This window comes from Ictidomys tridecemlineatus, chromosome 11 (genome assembly GCF_052094955.1).
Source record: "Ictidomys tridecemlineatus isolate mIctTri1 chromosome 11, mIctTri1.hap1, whole genome shotgun sequence".
Classification (NCBI taxonomy): Eukaryota; Metazoa; Chordata; class Mammalia; order Rodentia; family Sciuridae; genus Ictidomys; species Ictidomys tridecemlineatus.
Window position 1 is genome coordinate 2,526,792 of NC_135487.1, and position 9,800 is coordinate 2,536,591.

The 9,800-nt window shown below is 53.3% G+C and overlaps 1 long non-coding RNA gene across 1 annotated transcript; it reads left to right on the top strand.

Moving 5' to 3' along the window:
- Positions 1-5,493: 5,493 nt before the first annotated feature.
- On the top strand, positions 5,494-8,523 carry LOC144367837 (uncharacterized). Its single transcript, XR_013427341.1, has 2 exons — positions 5,494-6,649; positions 6,802-8,523. It is a non-coding gene; the product is annotated as an uncharacterized LOC144367837 (long non-coding RNA).
- Positions 8,524-9,800: the final 1,277 nt, after the last annotated feature.

The following is a 9,800-nucleotide window of genomic DNA, read 5'->3' on the forward strand; positions in this document are numbered from 1 at the left end:
CTAGAGCTGAAAATAGATTTTCCCTCCTAATGTCCTTCTCGTCGTAGTTTCTCTCTGGTTGCTTTTCAGATCGGCTGGTTCATTCTTCATGCTTTCTGATCTTCCCATCACTAGTTTTCTTCCTGTGTCTCTCCTTTTGTTTTAGATGTCATTTTGCCCTGTCACTGACCCAACGGAGGGGGACAGGGCCGGGGGCGGGCATCCTCCCCACACGCTGCAAATTATTTCACCCCATTGCTGAAGGTCCCTGCAAAAGCGGTTTATTAACACAGGAGGTCTACCTAGACTCTTTCCCTGGAGAATTTTGCCAAAGAGTTTTAAAAGAACATCGTCAGAACATGATGCCTTTCAGAAAATAGAAGAGAGTACTTCCCAGTTCATTCTATGAAGCTGGTATGGTATCAATACTGACATCCAAAAAAAAAAAAGAGCAAAAAAATTTCAATCACAACTACAGATGAATGTCCCTTATCCATATTGATATTTTAAATCCTTCACAAAATATCAGCAAACAGGTCATGGTCAGTTACACCATGACCAAGTGGGGCTTATTCCAGGGACTAAAGGCTAATTCAATATTTTAATATCAAGTAATGGGTTATTTCATATTAACAGGCAAAGGCAGGAACATTGCATGACAATATTAATTAATGCAGAAATTATATTTAACAAAATCCAATATCCATCATGATAAAAAAATCGTTATAATAATGAAAATATAAGGGAACTTCCTGAACGGGATAAATAACATCTGTAAGAAACTCTACAGCATTGTATTTAATGGTGAGAAGCTGGGCACTTTCCCCCTTCAACAATGTATCACATGAGAATGGATGTGTGCCTTCGCCCTTCTCGTGTGATATGTGATACATTGTTGAAGGGGGAAAGGAAGGAATTAAGCACCCCTATTTGCAGATGGTATGGTCATCCACATTGAAAATCCCGAGGAAAGAGACCAAAGAATGAACAAAGGTTGCTAGATACTAAGTAAACATACAAACATCAACTGTATTTTTATATATCAGCAATCAACACATGGACACTGAAATTTAAAGTGCAGTATTTTCAATCACTTAAAAATTAAATGAGAAGTGTAACACTAACAAAATGCAATCTGTAGACCACTTTCAGTAGTGTGCCCATTAAACAATACTGAGTCTACCCATCCATGAACAGGGTTGAGGCTTCTCACCCTCCAGTGTCTTGTTCAATTTCTTTCTTCAGTGTTCCATGATTTTTACTGTATAGCTCTGACCAAGGATTAACATCCAGAATTAAAAAAAAAAACTCAAAACTTTTAATATCAACTAAATAAACAACTTGGTGATACATGGGCAAATGAACTGAACCGACACTGCCCTGGAGAAGGTGTCCAATGACCAGTGATTATATGGAAAATGTTCAGTGTCTTGAGCCATCAGGGAAATGCACATCAAAATGACCCAAACAGTTCATTTTACCTTCGTTAAAATGGCTATCATCAAGACCTCAAGTAATAATAAGTGCTGGTGAGGATGTGGGGAAGGAGACCCTTACACACTCTTGGTGGGAATGTGAGTCAGAACCGCCACCGTGGAAATCAATATGGAGGTTCCTCAAAATAGAACAGAATAGAACTGCATACAATCCAGCCATTCCTCTCTCGGCATACGCCCCAGGAATTTAGCTCGGCATCCTATAGAGACACCTGCACACCCGTGCTCCTTGCAGCGCTATTTACAAGTGGCAAGTTTTGGAATCAGCCTAGGTGCCTGTCAGTGGATGAATGGGTAAGAGAAAGAGACATTACACACAAAAATGGAGTATTATTCAGCCATAAAAAGAAAAAAGCCATGTCATTTATAGGAAGACGGAAGGGACTAGAGATCATAATGCTAAGTGAAATAAGCCAGGCTCAGGAGGACAATTGCCACCTGTTCCCTCCAGGTCACGGGGCAGAGAAAGCATGATGGGGTAGTTATAATCCAAGCGTGTTATGTGTATGCACACATCTGCTGCAGTAAAACCCATTCCTCTGCCTAATTAGTATCCTCTAGGAAAATTTTAAAAAATTTTCAGCACACAATATTTGTGTACTGAAAACCACAAAATGCTGGTGGAAGAAATGGAATCTGCAGGAATGGAGAGACACACTGTGTTCATGAATTGGAGATTCGAGAGAACAAATGTATCAATTCTCCCATAACAACACACAAGTTTAAAACAAATTGTATCAAAATCTTAGCAAGTTTTTTTTTTTGTAGATACAGATAAGATTATTCTGAAAGTCACAAAGAAGATGAAATAGCTAAAATATTTTGGAAAAGGAAAAAAAAAGAGGGAGGATTCGGTCTATGCAGTTTCACGACAGCACATAGCCATGGTGATCTGGAACGGGTGGCAGAGAGATGAGCAGGAAGATAATGGGATGGAGCAGAGAACCCAGAAATAGACCCACGTAAATATCCCCAGAGGGCTCGCTTCAGCTTCCAGAACGTTCCTCACTTAGTGTTAGGCTGATGTGTGCTTATGTAAGGCATCAATTACTCAAAAGCTCTCAGCGTGGAGAATGGTACAAGGTATTTGAGGAACGAGTCGCCCCCATTTGTCAACCAGGGGCCACACCCAGCTGGAGCGAGGCCCCGACAGCCGCTGGTCTCCTGCGCTGCCCTGAGCACAGTAGGCTCAAGACCAAGTTGACAAATGCACTTGGACCTACCACTGTGCCGCACCTCTTCCAGGGACCCTGCGTCGCAGCCACCTCCCAGGCCCCACACGGGCCCTTTCTGGGTCCTTCTTTGGGCTGCCCTGACGGAGGTCACTTCTGCAGGGTCTCTGGCCAGCTCTGCAGAGGTCCAGCCTGACATCTCTGACTTCAGGCCCTGGGACACCTCGACCTCTGAACCCCAGGGTTCTCGGTGGTCTGCTGGCTGGGCGAGACCTCGGCAGGCCTGCCAGATCCCTCCCCCAACAGCTGCGAGCACCGGAGAGCCAAGACCCTTCACTAGCCAGTGGGGGGGCCGGCTCCTCCCTTCCTGAGCTGCGTCCAGAGGCTCCACCTGACAGGTCCTCAGGTCAAGAACGGCCACCCCACGAAACTCGGAAAGCAGACAGGCAATGAGGGATGTTTGACATAAGTGTACAACAAAGGCTGCGTGGACATAGGGAGACTCCAAGTATTCTGTGGTCACCTGAATTTCACGCCCTCTCGGGATTCCTGTGTTTTATTTACCACACCTGGCGATGGCTGCTCAGAGAGGGGCCGTGGCTGTGAGGGGTCCCCCCCCCCATGACTCTCCCTCTTTCTATCTCCTCTTCCCTGACCCTGGCCTTCCTCCTGGAATCACACCGAGTTACTCCCATTTAAGTCCTTGCCTCAGGCTAATACACTCCAAGAGTCTTCAAAGAAGAGAAAGCTATTTTCTAAAAAGCCAACGCAGAAGTTAAGGAAGCCCTCTTCAACCCACACGTGTGGGCGTTCCTCGGCCCGACATCTGTGCGGGCCACTGTGGTCCAAGTCACGGCAGGCTCCCTGTCCCCGCTTTCCCTCTGGGTCTTTGCAACACCCTTTGAAGTCTGAAGGGATATTAACTAAGACCAGTACTTACGCCTAAGCCGAGGAAGCCCTTCAGCCTGGGTAAGTCACCTGTGCCCTACTTTGGCAAAATGTTTTTGAAGCGTTCATCCTGGAGGCCGGAACTTTCCCTTCCAAGACGATGGGGAGGCCCGTGGGAAAGGAGAAGGTAATAAGGCCTCAGCCTCCCCAGTGGGCTTGTGTTAGCTTCCAGAACTTTCCTCAGTAGCAATGGGCTGCTATGGGCTTACATAATGTGTCAATTACTCAAAAGTTTCATTCAGAGAAATAAATGCATCCACGTTCCTGGGGCCAGATGCCCGCCTTCAGGCAGCTGCCTTCAGAATCTGCAAGTTTTGAGGGGTGTCAGCGGATTTCCCCAACTGTGAGATAAGATGGGGCAGAGGAGAAACGAGAGCTTTTCTGAGAAGCAGAGTGGCTGTCCTGGGTGTGCGTGTGTGCATGTGTGTGCATGTGAATGTGTGTGCGTGTGCGTGTGTGTGCATGTGTGTGCATGTGTGCATGTGTGCACGTGCGTATGTGTGTGCATGTGTGTGCGTGTGCATGTGTGTGCATGTGTGCGCATGTGTGTGCATGTGTGCACGTGTGTGTGGATGTGTGTGCGTGCATGTGTGTGTGCGTGCATGTGTGTGTGCATGTGTGCATGCGTGTGTGCATGTGTGTGCGTGTGTGCGTGCATGTGTGTGTACGTGCATGTGTGTGCGTGCATGTGCATGTGTGCATGTGTGCACGTGCATATGTGTGTGCATGTGTGTGCGTGTGAATGTGTGTCCGTGTGCGTGCATGTGCATGTGTGTGCGTGTGCATGTGTGTGCATGTGTGTGCGTGTGTGCGTGCATGTGTGTGTACGTGCATGTGTGTGCGTGCATGTGTGTGCGTGCATGTGTGCATGTGTGTGTGCATGTGTGCATGTGCGTGTGTGTGCGTGTGTGTGCATGTGTGCACGTGTGTGCGTGTGGTTGTGTTGACTGCTTTCCCTACCTTGGAAACAGAAACTCCTGTGAGAGCCAAGTGAAAGTCATTTCTGCTCTCCGTCCATCATCTTGGGCAAGATCCTTCTGTTTTGACAGATGCATGATTGTGTTGATTAGCTTTCTGTCACTTTAACAAATACCCGAGATAATCAAGTTGTAAAGAGAAAAGGCTTATTTCTTCAGCGCTCGGTTTTAGAGGTCCCAGTTCATGGCCGGGTGGGCCTGCGGATCAGGCCTGCAGGCGGGCAGGGCCTCAGGGTGGGATCCGTGGCAGGACAGCACGGTCTCCCTCACAGTGGGGAGTGCAAAGGACCCAGAGGAAGGGCTGAGGTCCTCCCGTGTGCGGGGCCATGTCGCCACTGACCTGAGCCTCCCACATGGCGCACTCACTCGGGTTCCACCGCCCCCCCAAACCTGCCTGCAGGGGGGCACGCCCTCAGCACGCCCTCAGCCTCTGAGGGACACTGGGAGCCCAAGCTCTCGCGTGGCTGCTGTACTGTCCTGCTGCAGGAGCAGGGGGACTGGCAAAAGCGCTTCAGTTTAACCAAAGTCAGTTCTGAAGGGCCTCCTGGCAGGGCGTCCCATCCCCTGTGCACAGGCTGGTCTACCTCTGAGCCCCAAACAGGGGAGGGCCTGCCGGGCCAGCAGAGGCCCCCTCCTGTGTCCACTCAACCTCCTGGATTGGGGCCTGGGAGCAGGGCCTGGCCGCTGCATCCAGGGGGCCCTGGGGAGGAGCCTGGGCATCTCTCCCTGTTTGTGCCTCTCTTCTGGGCTGCAGGGCTCCGTTTCCCTCACTCTCTCTTCCCCGGCCTCTTGCACATGCCTCTGTATGAAGGGGCCTGGAAGTGTTGGGGTGGCTCTGTCCCCTGCTGCACATCCTCTAGGACACCCCGGAGCCCCTCCCCTCGGCGTCAGTGGAGCCTCCTGTCTGGGCGGGGGACAGCGTCCTTGTCCCCTGGCTCCAGCTCGAGTGTGATGCATGGTGCTGGTGACAGAGCGGCAGCCAGTCCTCTGCTCCCTGTCCTGAGCCAGTCCTGCAGCCTTCGCCTCACGGCAGCTGCTGCTTTTTATAGCCTTGCTGCCCGAGCGGCGAGTCGCCAGGTGTGCCTCTAAGTAGCAAAATTAGGACTCACTCAGTGCTTCGGTGGTGCCAATTAGCTTCCCAGTGTGAGCATCGAGATTTTTTCTAATTAAGGCAGGAACAGTCTCTGGGTCTATAATAATCTCATTTAAAGTGTGTCTAAAACATTTCACATGCTTTGTTCAGGAACCTCATTCCGGTCCGTTTTTAAAGCATGTGCAATAGATCTCCAAGGGGCCAGGTCTCCGGCTGGTGGTGTGTTCCTGACGTGACCGCAGCTCCGGGGCACAGCTGCCCTTCACCAGACAGATGGGGCAGGTGGATTAAGGCAGAGGACGTGACCTCCCGAGAGAGTCTTGACCGTGTGTGTGCGGGAGGCCTGCTCCCCGTGCAGAGCGACTGGTGCTTCTCAGGAAGAGGGAGTAAGCGTGTCCTCCGGACCAAGCGAACGGGCCTCTCTGCCTCCAGGCTCTGACCCCCCCCCCCACAGCAGGAGCTCAGGCTCAACTTGCAAGAGGAATTCGAGTGAGAACCAAGATGCACAGCTGGACCCAGCGACCTGCGGGCGCCTCCGAAGCCGCCTCCGTGGCCCCGATGCCACCCTTTCTGGATCTCCTTTTGACTTTCACTGTGAACGGAGACGTAATCACTGAGCCTTTGTGTGGGGTACGGTGTGACTTTTCAACAGGTGCCATGTGTAATCAGGTCATGGCAATCGGCACGTCCATCACCTCAAACCCGGATCATTTCTTCATTCTGTGAAGATCTGCAGCCCGGGGGAGTGGGAACGCGGGCCACAGGGGGCCGAGCCTGGTCCTCCGAGAACCTCGGCACGGATTTCCACAGTGGTACTGACTTACGGTCCTCCCAAGAGCGCCAGGGCCGCCCTGTCCACACCTCTGCAGGCGTCATCACCATGTGGCTCGTGATGACAGCCACCTGACGGGTGGGAGGTGCAATCTCCGGGCAACTTGGATTTGGATTTCCCCGGCTGCTAAAGACGGAGCATGCCGTTTCAATGTAAGTTTGTTGGCCCTTTGTCTCTCTTCTTCTGGGAAGTGTCTGGTTCATTTGCCTGCTCAGTGGTTGGGTGAGTACCAGGTTGAACCCAGGGGCACTGAACCCCTGAGCCACATCTCCAGCCCGTTTTCCCATTTTTGTGTTTTATTTAGAGACAGGGTCTCCCTGAGTTGCTTAGGGCCTCACTAAGTTGCTGAGGCTGGCTTTGGACTCACCACCCACCTGCCTCATCCTCCTGAGCCGCTGGGATTATAGGCGTGTGCCACCACACCAGGTAGGTTAGTTAGTTTTTGATGGCACATGTTTTGAGTTTCTTATTCAAAATCCTCCCTACAAGCTATTTTTAAATACACAGTCAGTTGTCACCAACCGTGGTGACCCTACCGTGCTGTGGGACAGTGGAAGTCTTCTCCTATTTGACTGTGTCCCTGGCCGTTTGCCCTCTTCCTTTCCCCCCCTCACGCGGCCCCCATCTCCCTGTGGCCACGTTCCCCCCTCTTCTCCCACAGCTCAGCTCCTCAGCGTCCACCTGCCGGTGGGACCACGGGTCTTCGTCCTCTTGAGTCTGGCCTAGTTCACTTAACATGACGCTCTCTGGTGACAGCATTCCATCCTTGTAGGACTGAACAACATCACCGGGTGTGGTCCTTCCATGCATGCACGCGTGCCACATTTTCTCCATGCACACAGAGGCTGATGGACAGCTGCGTGGCTCCTCACCTTGGTTGCTGTGAGTAGCATGGTGACCATACGGGACCCTTGGCTTCTGTGAGTAGCATGGTGACCATACAGGACACAGACTTTTCCTCGGCACAGGCGCTTCCTCTCCTCTGGACCCCAGAGTGGGATCAGGTCCCATGGTGGTTCCACATCTAGCACTTTGAAGAACCTCCACACTGTTTCGCATAAGGGCTGGTGTGTGGCAGCCCCAGGACCTTGGACAGCACCTGGTGGGGGCAGGTGCTGAATTAGTAGTTACTGAATAAGGCTTTTTGAATGAAGTTATGAACTTTCAAAAAAAATGGCCTTGCTTTTACACTCAATGAGACCTCTTTGCAGGAAGGTTTTGGCCCACATCTCTCACTCCTGTGTTGACCTCCTGTGTGACCAGTCCCTGCACACAAGGGCCACTTTCAATCTCCATAACAGCAGTGGAATCCAGGTTCCGATTTCATTATCCATCGACAGGAAGGGCCTTCTGCAAGTCACAAGCCCAGGAAGGTCATCCCCTCCTGGATGGTCAGAGCCCCCACCTGCACCCACTCGGGGGCCAGTCGCGGTGGCCTTGCTGCAGTCACGTGTCCTCTTGCCTCGTCCACCCCTTTCCCTTTCCCAAGGGTGTGACTCTACACGGGCCTGTGTTGAAGTGGTGGGTGGGACTGGCCACCTGGGTGCCTCTTCACTCCTGCCTATTGCTAATGGGCAGCACCCTGAGTGGGAGGCAGAAGAGCCAAGTGTCCAGACAGCAGCTCCTCAGCTGGTGATGGATGTGCCCACCGCAGGAACTGAACATCCTGGCCTCTGCCCCTCAGGACCAAGGACCGAGCTGGTGTCCAGCAGGTGCTGCATAAATGCTGGTGCAGTGAGCCCAGAGGCTCCTCGGATGCCACGTGGTAGGGAAGGGCATCGGCGCCCGTCCTTCCTGTGGTCTATGAACACGCCATCAGAGGGTCAGTCCACAGCCCGGGGAGCAGCACAATGAGCCGGGCGGTTATTGAGCAGAACCAAGCAGCACTTTTTTGGAACCCAGCAGAGAAGCCAGAAGTCACTTGCTTGGGCAGCCGGCATCGACGCCCGAGAGCGTCTGCCCTTTAGGACGTGGAAGACAAATATGAAAAACTCCGACATTGCAATAAAAATCCCACTGCAAATAACCATGGAGCACCGGGCTGCAGGGGTTGGCGCCCGGCTTCTGGCAGCGGGCGGGGAGGGGGAAGAGCAGGGGCCGGGAAGGGGAGCGTGGCCGAGGGCTGTCTCTTCCCAAGGAAGCTTATCTCCCAATCCATATGTTCCGCTTCTATTTAGAGCTAATTTGCTGCAGCAGGCTCCGTGCAGCCCCGAGGGAGAGGCTGGCTCTCGGGCACCTGGCCAGCTGGGCCGTCACCACCCCGTCCGTTGCATCCAGCCAAAGCCAATCTGACGCGTACTCGGGGCCTGCTGGAGTTCTGGCAGCCCTCGGGGGCTCCTGGGAAAGGCCCAGCCCGGGTCTCTGTGCTTGTCCCCTCTCCTCTGGGTTTTCCGCAGAAGCGTGACGCCTCCCGGAGCAGAGCGGCTTTGTGCCCGCCGGTCATCGTGCAGCTTCTTGAGGTCAGGGACTCAGGCAAGGCTCATGCCATGCTGCAGCGGAGGTGTCCCTGGGCTGGGGTCTCATCTGAGGCCCAACGAGAAGGACGGTGGCCGAGTGACAGGCTGTTGGTGGCCTCCGTTCCTGGAGGCGTCCTGGCCAGGGGCCTCTGTTTCTTGCTGGCTGTGGGTTCCTCGTCCTGTGGCCCCTCCAAGTGGGGCCTATGACAGGCAGCCACGTCCTCAAGGCCAGCGCAGGGGTCTTCAGGACATGGAGCCCGGCAGCACAGCACTGTGACCCCGGTGACCTGCCCAAGCAGGGTCAGCACCTTGGCTGAACCTTTTAGTTTGGAGGCAGGTTACGTGTCCCACCCATGCTGAAGGGCAGTGATCCCCATGGCTAGGGACACAGGAGATGGGGTCACAGGCCACCCTAGGTCTGCAGCCACTCCTCTACCCTCCTCACCTCCACTTCAGATTCTCCCCAGTTTTCCAAATCTAAACGCCAGCTTTGGCCTAGCTCCAAAATTCCTGCCTTGTGTGAGCAATGCCCCCGGCGACCACCTGAGAGGCCTGAGGGGGACAGCGAGCCCCGCGTGGGGTGACTCTGCCTCTCATCCGCTTCCCGCCTGGGTGGGGCAGAAGCGTTTCCTGGATTTCCAGCAGAGGCCATCTTGCCTGCTCTCCCTGGTCTCCCAGCCAGCCGTCCGCAAGCCCTGCAGGTTCAACCTCAAAGCCGTCTGTGTCCTCTCCCTGGACGCCCATCTCCTGCCCTGGACGCCCATCTCCTGCCCTGGACGCCCATCTCCTGCCCCGTGCTCCACCCTGTCCAGCCCGCTCTGCCTGAAGCCAGTGTGCTTCTGCGCTG